Raw genomic sequence first — 12,982 nt, 5'->3', positions numbered from 1 at the left:
TTCAGCTGGCATCTTTAGTTTGTTTTTATTGCACCATTTTTTTCCTACAACAGCATAAGCATAGTACAACCACTTATCTGATCATCCCCATTTATAAAAAAGAAAACTAGGACACCAAGCAATTAAGCTACTCGCCCAAAGGGTTTGACTTTCTTAGGATTCATAAGCCAAAAACATCAAAAAAGCCATGCCAGAAATCCTTGTTCCCAGGATTATCAAGCTCCTCCTCTCTAGAAATGTTCTTTTTTAACTTTTTTTTTCTTCTCCTTCCCCATAACCAATGGTGAAGCAGAATTTGTTATTATTATTGATGTTATTACTACTGGTCAAATAAACTGGGCAGAAAGCTAGTAAGGTTCTTTTTGAGGGAAATGAAAGAAGCCAAGTGAAGCCTTGTTCTACAGCATCTTCCTGCAGATATGGTTTCCCTGCAGGACCAGCCCCCTCCTCCCATGTCTAACCCTTCCCATCACAACACGGGGCAGAGAATGCCCCCAGCATTCTGTCAGCTCAGCTGGCCTTATTTATCTGAAGGATGTCCAGGTGGTAGGACTTGGCATTCTACCAAGGGAGTGAGGTGCATGTGACTCTACACGTATTTGAAAAAGTTTCCAGATGATTCTAACCACCTCCAAAAAGCCGTCGCTCTCAGAAAGCGTGAAGTCACATATACAAAGGCATCACACTCCAGGAAAGAAAAGTCGTTTCTGATTTTTTAAAGCTCACAGGGAGGGAGAGAAGTCTTTTATTTTACCTTCAGATCTAGAGGTAAGGCATCTGGCTGTATCAACAGCAGAGTAAATCACTTTGTTCATGAATTTCCATCACCATCACAGACACTAGTAAGACAAATTAGTTCTTTCTTTTCCCCATCACCTGATAAAATAATTTAAATGAAAGACAAAAAGATGTCAAGTGTATTAATATATACCCACATGTTAAAAATCTAATACAGTTAGTTAAAAAGGCCATTATATAGTGAGTAGAAGCATCCAGATGAGGCCTGGTGAGGCAGACACAGACTACAGCTGGGGTACTACCATCGACCTTTTTCATGGAGCACTAGGATGTCATTGATCATTTCTAATAATCATTCAAAATAAATTCAAGGTAGACCTGCATTTGAAGGGCATTGAAAAAAATGCAAAGATATGTTACAAACAAAAATATTGAATCTCTTAGGTCTGGTAAAGGTTTCTCATTCATAAATTATTAATGATAATATCTAAAAATATATTTTACCCAAGAACCCAAAGCACTAAGCAATCAAAGTCTGGTTTCTCTTCAAATGGCCCTGTCTCAACAGCTAGAGAGAAGATCCTATATGTCCATTTCCCACAAAAAGAAATAAGCACACTTGTAAATATCTCTTTCTTTGTCAACATTTGAACTGTAAAATGCTACTAGAAAATTCAGTGAGGATCAGGATCTTTTCAAAGAAAACTTCACAAAACATGGATGCTCAGTAGGAATGAGGATCCACAGCCTGCACCTCTTTGGTGAAGACGGGGTTGAACTTTGCTTAGTCTCGGGGGATTTATCGTTTGGATTGCCTCAAGTTGTCAGTATTCTTTAAGACACTAAGCTTACATCTCTCAGAACTTTAAATAAACTACAATATTTAACTCAGCTGATCTCCAAATCACATACCCCAGAGAGCAGTTTCCAAGAAGCTGGATATTGAGTGGATAGTCCATTAACAACCGTTCATTAACTTCTTACTGTATGTTCTCGACTGCAATAAGTACTATGAAAAATCGAGGCAAACTCTCAGAATATCACTTACTTTTTAAATAATTAATTATTTTTTGGTGCTGGGAATTGAACCCAGGGGTGCCTTATCACTGAGCTACATCTCCAGCCCTTTTAATTTTTTATTTTGAGACAGATAAAATATCACTTACTCTTAGTACTACTACAATTATAAGACAGCAAAAAATCATTCCAAGATTCTTCTTGATTTCCATATTACTAAGGATAGAAATCCACTAGAAGGATCATTTTGTTTGAGAAAGTATTGTGAATATTTTGTTAAAGCCCTGGGTTGCTCTGAATGGGAAAAACTGAGATAGGTCTAAACTATTCAAATATTGGGAATTTTTTGGTTTTTCAAAATAACCCAAGGGCTGGGAGATTCGGGAGGCTTAGAACTTGAGGAGAAGGCTGGGATGTACAGACTTAATGCAACATAACCAGAAAGAGCTTTCCAGGGATAGGGGTGGCTGAAGAAATTAAAAAGAACCATGCTAGCTAAAAACCATGTGCTATAATAACCTGCCCTAGGACAGACTGCATGTGTGGTGCTTAGTGCCTGATGAGGGGGGCTGAGTCCACAAGCAGGCTAGGCAAGGTTGAGAAGGGAGCAGCCACAGCCAGGGACAGGAAAGGGAGAGCAGGGGATTGAGTTTACTTGACACTGATATATAATTTTAAGGATCAATTAATTCCTTCTGAGTATTTCTACTTGTTTTTTAAATCTAAATTTTAAAAAGTTATTATTAAACTGACAACCAAGCTATGTTTCCAATATGAATTTTTATAAGATTCCAGAATAAAACATAATATATATCTGGGCAGGGTGGCCCATGCCTATAATCCCAGCTATTCTAGAAGCTGAGGCAGGAGGATTGCAAGTTCAAGGCCCACATGGATAACTTAGTGAGAGCCTGTTTCAAAAGAAAAATTAAAGGGGGCTGGGAACATAGCTCAGTGGCAGAGTGCTTGACTTCAATGCAGGAGGCCCTAGGTTCAAAACAAAACAAAAAACAAAAACACACACTCTATCCAGAAGGAGAGTGGATTGAGGCCATGGATTTTGAACAGAGACAGACTCAGGCTCAAATTCTGACTCTTGGCCTCAGTTTCCTCATCTATAATACAGAGATTCTGATTGTGAGGCTGGAATGAGAGAAATTTAAGTTCATCCCTAAGCATGTGCCTGGTACACGGTAAGCCACTGATATTGGGAATGGCTACCGAAATGAGCTCAGTAGATAAATTCTTTGATCTAATTCTGAGATGCTGGAAGAGTTATTTTGCAAAGATGTTCATGCCATCCAAGAGATCTACTTTTTTTTCCTTTAAAATATGGTTTTACATGATAGACAAATAACTTGTTAAACATGTTATTAGTCAAGATTCTTCTGGTTCCAAATGACAGAAACCCCAACTTAAGCAGGCTTAAAGGAAAGGGAAATTTATTGGTTCTAATAACTGAAAAGACTAGTGTCCTTTATGTCAATGGATATATAGGAGCTTAAAAATGTTGTCTTTCTTACACTATTTCTCAGCTTTGCCACCCCCTGTTGGATTTTATGTCAGGCTGACCATCCCTGGTCGTGGTCACTGTTGCTGTCAAGCATAGATTGCCCAAATTCCATATTTAGGAGAAGGAAACCATTTCTCTTGGGTTCTCAGTTGACCTCATAGGTGTTAAATCAGTCATGAAGCCCTCACTGAATCAAACCCTGAGCTAGAAGAGTGGGATGTGCTGGCTGGCTGGGGCAAGGACACATGCTACCCTTGGGGCTAAAGTGTGATGACCCATCTAAAGCACATGGATTGAGAGTGAAAGGGTCCTCCAAAAGTTCCCCTAAAAATATTTGAGTGCTATTACCAGAAAAATGGAAAATAGATGCTGTGCAAATCAACTCACAGACATCCACAAAAAATTTCAATGGCACTAGTGTTGGAGGACAGACAACATAAAACCTTCTGCATCACAGCACATAAAGAATAGGATTTGACCCAAAATGGACCAAATCTATGTAGAAGAAGGTATTTTATAATGGCATTTACTAACCATCTATTTTATTATAATTAATCTTCTCTTAAAGAGGTATATCAATATGGCATCAGTATGTGGCCAAACGTATCCATCATATAATAACTATTTTTTTCTAGGATTCTTGGCCTTTCTTATTTTCTTACCTTTGAATTTATTTTTTACTTATGCTATGCTAATAGAAAATTTTTTTAAAGTGTCTCTCTACATGAAGGATAAATATTTTTAGAGGAAGCTAAAAGAATTTTTCTCTCCTTGATGTGTAGATTCCTTTCTTTTTTAACCTCTTCTTGCCTACACTCTTCATATCTACATCTATTCTCTCCAGACTCTGATATACTTAATGCGTGGTAAGAAAGCAACCACTAAGAAAAGATAACCTGTACCCAGTTGTCCTGAGTGAAGGATTTAACATTCTTAAGCACGTAAGAGTTGGGGAAAGCCACAGGATGTTGGTATTTTCTTCTGTGATGGCATGGCTAGGAATTACTTGTCATATGGTTAGAATGTTGAAAATAGTATATGCCACAAAAATGTAATGCCAGTAATGTGGAAAGAATTCTTCTCCTCTTTTGAATTGTTCAAAAATCCAAGTTCAAAGAGAAGTGAATAAGGAAGTAACCTGAGTGCATGGGATTGTTCCTGTAGCTCAAAACTGGCCAGCAATTTTGCAAAAAAAAAAAAAAAGAAAGAAAAATGCAAAAATTAATAGCTCCTATATATCCTGCACCTAGTTTCCCCTATTACTAAGGTTTAACATTAATATGCTTTGTTTACTGCAATTTATTTACTGAATATTAATTTACTCATCTCCAAAATAAAAGTAATAAAGGCAATTATCTAACCTTTTTGAAAATATAGATTCCAACTTTCCAGTGGATCAGAGTATCCATAAGTAAGGCCAATATTTCCATGTTTTTGGAAAGTGCCTTAGGAACTCTGATGATTAAAGAGTTTGGGACTCACCAGTACAGATTGTAAAAAGGAATATTTAACACTGAGTTCTGATGGGAGAGAATAATTTCTTCCCCCAAAAAACACAGTTTTGAGTCATCAAGATTCATAAAAATATTGATTTGTTTAATAATCTTTTCTTCTTTGGAAGTATTTCAAATGAGTAAAATATTTTAATCTCAGTGAAACTATTTACAATTTGCCTGGTTACAAATTGAAAAGTATTAGCTAGCAGGCTGTTAGAAAAGTAAAATCTTTGGGTAGTTTGTGATTTGAGATGCAAATGTTGTATCTATGCTTTTATCTTCACCATATCCCAATAAGGTACACAGACTAAAATACCGATATAGCCAACATTAAAAATAGGAGCATGTCTGAAATTCACACACTTATACACCTCCATGTGCTTCCTGAACCCACCCACTGCCGTCTCTACTTCCATCTCTGGCTGCAGGACCAGCCCATCCTCTTTCCTAAAAAGGCTTTTCTCCGCCTTCTATAAATGGAGAAACCATTGACACTGTTTCTAACTGTGTCAGCAATAATACTTTGTCCTTTCTACCTCATTCAAGGAGGCCTGGATTCTTTTTGAATGACAGTTTGTTAGTCCTTGCCACATTTGCATGGGGCAGCAGTCAGTACTATTTTGAAGAAGTCTCAGCATGAACTCAACAGATTCATAGAGCAGGTCAGAGCAGCAGGTAAGTCACAAGTTGGGTTACAAATTTGTTTTTTACCACATTTTTTAAAAATGAAAAACATTTTTTAAAATTATGTAATAATGTCTGAGAATCCTTCAACCTGAGAAAGGCAGTCATTCTAATGAGCATGGACATTAATGCAACATGGGTCTATTTTTAATTTTCCTTGGTACTTTCCTTGTTTATAATGAGGTTTTACTGGGGACATTTTCTACTTACCTCATTCTCTTCTCCTCACTGATAAACAGGTTCTGGGAATTGTGGTCCTTCAGATAATATTCTCTACTTCCCCAAATGGCTCATGAAGTTCTCTCTTCCTATAAGCCAATAAAATGAAAATAGACATTCACTGTCAGCTGTCAGTCACTTTGGGTGGATGCTCCTAGATGGGCACTGAAGAAATATTGTTGCTGAAATGTAACAAGTTTCTGCTTTGCCTGGTGTCTTCTGAGCCAAAACAAGGTTTAAGGGATGATAAATAATGGGTTGTTGCTTGAGTTCTCCATATATCTCTCCATTTTCCATTTTTCTCTCCTTTTGGTTAAGCCTAGGATACAGGGAATAACTAACTGTTAAGACACAACTTTTGAAAGGGAATATACAGTTATGTGGATCAGTGCCCTAAGCTTATACAGGGGGCTTTTGGCATTATTGATCCCCAGGGAGGAGCAAGACTCAGGGTGGACCCTTTGGCCCCTTCTGCACTGGGGTGCTCTGCTATTATTTGCTTTATACAGTGAGAATTATGAAATCCTTCTGATGTTAAGACAATGTGTTGTAGGTGAGATCAGTGATGTGTTGGGCCTTGCTCAAGGTCACAGCAGGTGGCAATTGTAGGGCTGAGAGCAGAACTCCAGTCCTAACTTCTAGTCTGGTGTTCTTTTAGCATGCCATTTCCCACTCTGTATCTAAACTGGGCAACTTCTTTTCAAAAGATGCTCATTCACAAGGTATTATTAATAACTGCTAAGTGTTTGACACAAATTGGAGGACAAGAAGATGAAAACTGTTTGTTTCTCATTTGAACAATACTATAATATTATCTGGCTTCTAGCTTGGAGTCCTGGCTGTGCCCTTCACAAACCAGGTGACATCTCCCTCTGTCAAATAGACAATGAAGCTCAACTCAGATACTGCTCAGTTGTTTCGAGAGCAAGCAGATAACAAATATAGAGCGTTACATTGATTATTGGTTTATTCCTTTGCTTGTATGAAATAAAATTCACTTAATATTCATGAATGGAAAAATCCCTCCAAAGGAATTGTCTCTTAGCATTTTTGGAAAAACCAAAGGTAATAATCAAAACAGTGACCATTTACATGGTACACAGCTTGAGTTAATTAGACAATAATCAAAGGACCTGTGTTCTGTCTGAAAAGCATGCACTGAGGTGCAAGGAGAACTGAGGAATGAGCCTTAAGAAACCAGTCGACCGTTCTGAATCTTACAAAGCCTGCAGTACTAAAGGAGTGCCAGAGAAGAATTCACTGGCTGTCTTTTAAATGGTAAAGCCACACAAGCACCAAGAACTTCAGTTGGTCCTGAAATTCCCTGCTTCCCATTAGGAGCTGCTTCTAAATGTAGTAGCTCTCCCACTGCTTAATTAAAATGTCTTCCCAGAACACAAATCTGAGGAGGATGAATAGTTGCCAAATGGGCCCCTTTCTTTGCTAGGCTTGTAGGTAATTTGCCTTCAGCTAACAAGAACTGGCACTGAAAACCAAAAGTAAGACAACAAAGGGCTTTGGACACTGGGTAGGGACTATTACGTGATGTTGGAGTGTGGGATGAGCACTATGGTGTGAGCTCAGATTATTCCATCTGTAAATTGAGCAACTGCATGTTGGGCAGCTCTGTTTTAGAGGGTACCCCAAGAGTATTCCGATGAACAGTACTCAAATGTGTGCAAGTTTCCTGTTTCTTTGATGATTATGTAAAGATTATGTCCCATTTATAGAACCAGAAGAAAAAAATAGCCATGGTGTTTGGAAGACTTGTGTTCATATCCCCTGGCTTAGTTGTTGAGTATCTTTGCTGGATTAAACACCGAATTTCTGGTTTCTCATCTGTAAAATGAATAATGGGGTGGAAAGATAGATTAAGGATTTCTAAGGTACTTTTCCAGTTCTAACAGGTTTTTATTTTATGACTAAATATAATGAGAGCAAAACCCTTTTCTTCTTATTGTTTGGATCATTTATATTATTGTCCCATGCATCAAACTCCAAAGGATTTAAAAAAATACTGAGTCTTTGGTCTATTACTCTACAATGAAGCATGTGGCAGAAGTGTATGTAGTTTTTGATCACTACCAGGGTTAATAATTCAGTAAGGACTAATTTGTACTACAAGAAACAGATCTGGCTGTTACTGTTCAAACACACAAGGATTTCTTCTGTGACATAAAGGGACTCTGAAAGTAGGAAATCCTGAGCTAGTATTGTGGCCTTATAAAGAAATTTTATGAAGAAGGTCCATTGTGTTTGACTACTACTCGCAAGGGTACCTCCTAACTCAGTAATGACTGCTAAGATGCCAACTATTATGTCTTTATTCCAGGAACAATGAACTGCTCCCTCCTTTAACTAGGAAATGTTGTTCTTTACTTGGGCACATTGCTATTACTAGGAAGAAAGGAGAGATGGATGTCAAGGAGACAACCATCTGTCATGCTAGTTGCCTTGGATGGATTCCTTGGTTGAAGGTCACTTCCCTAATCCTACAGGGCTTCTCCCAGTATGAGGACTGGTGATTGAATGAAAGTGGATTAAAACAAATTCTTCTGCTTCCCAACACCTTGAAGCCAGAAAGAGTGCTGGGAGGGGAGCCATGTGTGAGTTAGGAGGTACCCCTGTGGATAGTAGTCAAACACAATGTAACTTCTTCATAAAGTTTCTTTGTAAGGCCACAATACCAGCTCTGGATTTTCTTCCTACCATGTGAGAATCCAGAAGATTTATCTTCACAGGTGAAAGCAGAAAATTTATTCTATTGCAGATGTTATTTTGAGAAGTTAATAATTTTGAATTATTATAATATAATAATTATAACAAAACTATTCATTTATTTGTTTCAGGAAAAAAACCCTAATCATTATATTTTAAAAATATCTTAATAAATGTTTTTAATGACTCTGCTCTTGCTATGAATAAGTCGCATAGCTTAGCAACAAGGAACAGAGAGGTGACATGTAAAGCTTTTTCTGTACTTTGAAAATAATAGCTCACCCTGGAGCTTGGATTAGGTAAAAGGACCTTACTTCCTGAAGTTCTGTTTTTATCTCAGCCAAGATCTGATTCCCCACACTAGCTCCTACAAGCCACTTACCCACCTCTTACATTGATTTATGTTTTGTGTTCTTGTCATATGTGGAACATGTCTTTGTTGCTAAGAAAGCCTGCATTCCTCGCTGCTTTATTTAAAAATAACAGTAATCTTAGTTCATCTGAATAGTCAAAACTGCCTAAAGGCAGGTGGGTTTTAAGAAATTGGGAATAATATCCAGTTTAAAAAAAAAAAAACCTAAGTAGTTTGATACCTGAAGTCAATTAAGGACAGTTCTTAGACACCAGCCTTCTGTCCTGAGTATTGTATTTGTCACAGATCACCACCCCTGCTTAGGATGGTTAATTTTTTATATCTACTTGGTTAGGTAACAGTACCTACATGCTTGTTAAACAACATCCTAGATGTTGCTCTGTGTGTGTGTGTGTGTGTGTGTGTGTGTGAGAGAGAGAGAGAGAGAGAGAGAGAGAGAGAGAGAGAGAACGAGCTTTAAAGGGATTAACATTTAAATCAGTGAACTCTGAGTAAAGCAGATTACATCTCCATATCCCAGTAGGCTTCATCCATCAGTTGAAGGCCTTAGGAGAAAAAGACAGTTCACCCAAGGATGGGCCAAATGCCTTCAGACTCTCCCCATGTCTCCAGCCTGCTCTGCAGATTTTGCCTTGCCAGCATCCGCAAGTATGTAAGACAATGCCTAAAATCCTTTTTTAAACACACATGTACACTCATACACACACATATAAAATATACATTTATTAGACAAGCTTCAAATAGAATACATAGACATCAGTGAGAGAGTGAGAGACAGGAGGTTTTAAGGAATTGGCTCATGCAATTGTGGAGGAATCAATATGATATATATGTAGATGTTGTGTTTGTGTTACATATTGGTTGTGTACTATATGTTATACTATATATATATGTATATATATAGTATACATATCACTGTGCTAAATTATAATATTACATATATACTACATATTATAATATGCAATCAATATATAACATGTATTTGTCATATGTATCGTATTGGTTCTTTTCTTTGGACAACCCTAACTAATACACCACTCCAACTTTTGTCTTATGGATATTTCGCATTTGAGAACCAGCCCATTTTTGCTGCTTCTTATTTCTGTAATCCTTTTTTTCACAACTGATTGATAAAGGTAGAATGGTCTAGAGAAGTAAGGAAGACGAGTTCTGGTGTGAGATTGGATTGGAATCACAGTTCCAAGGTTTTATTCCCTGGACAACCCTCTTACCTCTCTGAACCTTAGTATCCACATCTGTAAAATGGTAATGATGCTGTTTGGAGGATTAAATGATCCAGACAGTAATGACAATAACTAAAAGTACCTACTTTTGAAATGTATTTATTATTTGCCACATGAACATGGATTCTCTTTTCTTTCCTGTACAACCTTAAATGGTAGACATGAGAAAACAGAGGTTCAGAGAGTTGCCGGATCTTGTCCAAGTTCACATGGGTAGCAAATGGTAGATGTAGAATCAACCACACTATGCTGCCTCTGTAACAAATAAAGACTTAGTTTGTGCCTGGCACAGAGCAGATGCTCAATATTAATTCCCTTCCATTTTCTTCTTTCATTCCATTTATATGATTACTCAGCTCTTTCTGCTAATGTCAGAGCCAGTGAAAGCAATAAATAAATTGAAAGCATTCAATTTATAGCTCTGGTGCAGTCCGGAATCTGCCCCAAAGTGATTCATTCTGCTGCTTCCTTGGCAGGAATTGAAGCTGAAAGCAGCAACAGCCTATTCTGCCGCAGTATCTTGAGTGGGCACAGTATTCATACCTGTACTGGTCACTTAGAGGAGTGTGGTAACCTGCTGGACACAGCTATGTCTGCACTACTGAATTCATTCCCAGAGCCAACCTCAAGCTTGTGCATTTGAATGCATGCCCTGTTGCCTCCACTGTCATGTGTAATTTAGAAGTGGGAAGGCAGAGTGGATGGTGGTCTGACTCTTCCCTCCTGGCTTGGTGCTGCTGGGAGAGCAAGCAGCCTTTCTCATTTGGTTATCTTGGTGTGGAAGCCATGGGAAGTGGCACAGGAATGGCCCTCCTTCTCTCCCCCTTCTCTCCTCTTTGAAACCACTGCAAAGATCTGTTCCATTAGTACAAAGAGAACATTTATGCATTTTTAAGTGATTCTTTGGCAAACTAGAGAGCTGTTCTGAGAGGCTACAGACATTGTGTCTGCAGCTACTCATCAAAATAATAGGTGTCTCCTTATAATATTGGTATTCCTGACTGTAACTTCCCCTCCTTAAAAACTCGTTTCATGCAAGGATGCTGATGTAGGTACCAAGTTATTCTCTAATTCTAGGGCAAAAAGTTTTGAAAGTCCTTGGTAGTTGGCATAGCACATATTATATTCATGCTTGGATTTTGGTCAACTTAAATAATTTAGAGCCTGAGAATATTCTACAAAGATTGTTTTTATTTCAAGCTGATTTCTTCAGGGCTTCCAGTATGCTAATGTAGATACCATTATTTTTTAAAATCAAGCTATTTCTATTAAGCAGATTTTTAAAAAAGATGTTTAAAACTTTAGGACTTGTATTTATACATTCTGATGCAATGAGTGACATTTGGCATTTGCTACAACTGTATCTGCAAACAACGTATGATATGGGGACAAAGTCACAAACGTTAGGGCTTCAGTTCCTGTCTAATCTCCCGTTCCTCCATTCCTTCCCATTAATGCCAAATTCCCTTCTGGGCATAACACATCATTCTTTTTATGTCCTGCATGTGCTACCTTCTTCATCTACAATGATCCCCCTGTCCTTTGTCTCCCTACCTACCACACTTCACAAATTCCTGCTCATTCCTTGACACCTAGAGCAAATGTCATCTCAATGGTTAGGTTTATAAGATTTAACCATGTTGTTGCAGGTAGTTGTGTGTGTTCATTCGTGGGTAGTATTAAAGTTTATAAACATAGCACCATTGGTCAATTCATTCTTACTATGGTTTGGATATGATTGAGTTTGTCCTCTGTTAGTCAGTTTTTTATTGCTGTGACCAAGTACCTGAAAAGAACAATCCAGACAAGGAAAGACTTATTTTGGTTCATAATTTCAGAGTCTGTGGTACTTGGCTTCACTGTTCTGGGCCTGAAGTAAGCCATATTATCATGGAAGATGATGTGGCAATGTTAAAAATTGGGAACTAATTAGATCCTAAAGTCATTGAGGGCATACCATCTGAAGAGTTTTAGGTAGTTCTCATGGGACCCCTGAGTTAGTTTTATGAGAACAAATTTTTATAAAAGCCAGAGCCTGACTCATAAAACCTCTTTGGTTTCCTGTCTAGCAATGTAATCACTTGCTCTTACACATTTTGTCTACCATAAGTTCCTCACTAGAGCTGAGCTGAAGCCCCTGAGCATCTAGAACTGAAGCTAAATAAACCTCTTTTCTTTACGAAGTTACCCAGCCTCAAGTATTTATTTGGTAGTGAAAAACATGCACGGGGCGTGGTGGCACACACCTTAATCCCAGTGGCTCAGGAGGCTGAGATAGGAGGATCGTGAGTTCAAAGCCAGCCTCAGCAAAAGTGAGGCACTAAGCAACTCAGTGAGACCCTGTCTCTAAATAAAATACAAAATAGGGCTGGGATGTGGCTCAGTGTCAAGTGTCCCTGAGTTCAATCCCTGGCACCCTCCCCCACACTACCCCCCCAAAAAAGCGGACTAATGCAATTCTATTGAGTAACATATGAGTTATTTCTAATTTTGGCTATTAGAAATAGTAGTGCTATGAAAATATTAAACATTTTTTTTAGTGCACATAGGTATGCACATGTTTTTATGCCTAGGAATAGAATTTCAGGGTCATAGAGTATGTGTATGTTCACTTCTAGAAGATTATGCCAAATAGTTTTTGACAGTGATTGTACCAATTTGCCTTTCCATTAGAATTTTATGTGCTCTGCATCATCTCCCACACTGGTCATTGCCTATCTTTTTAATTTTAATAATTTAGGTGAGATGTATTTCATCACATTGTAATCTGCATTTTTCTGATGCCTTTTGTTGTAACTAATGAAACTTGATTATTACATTTTGTAGTGTGTCCAAATCTTTCGCCCATTTTTCTATTGGATTAGCTACTTTTTAGTAGTTATTTTCCAGTCACTGACTGGATATAAGTATAAAAAATATTGATTCCAACTTTGTGACCTGCCTTTCACTCTCGTTGTTGACCAGACTTACTTAAAGTTCT

General features: G+C 37.9%; 1 long non-coding RNA gene across 1 annotated transcript in view; it reads right to left on the bottom strand.

The window, feature by feature from the left end:
* Positions 1-753: 753 nt before the first annotated feature.
* Positions 754-12,982, bottom strand: part of LOC125617260 — a 33,183-nt gene continuing 20,954 nt past the window's right edge. Inside the window, exons 2-3 of the long non-coding RNA XR_007348203.1 lie at positions 5,659-5,756; positions 754-876 (exon numbers count right to left, since the gene is read on the bottom strand). This is a non-coding gene — a long non-coding RNA (uncharacterized LOC125617260). The remainder of the gene's footprint in view (positions 877-5,658; positions 5,757-12,982) is intronic.

Source organism: Marmota marmota, unplaced genomic scaffold, assembly GCF_001458135.2.
Source record: "Marmota marmota marmota unplaced genomic scaffold, marMar, whole genome shotgun sequence".
Taxonomy (NCBI): domain Eukaryota; kingdom Metazoa; phylum Chordata; class Mammalia; order Rodentia; family Sciuridae; genus Marmota; species Marmota marmota.
This window is presented reverse-complemented; position numbering and strand designations above follow the sequence as displayed.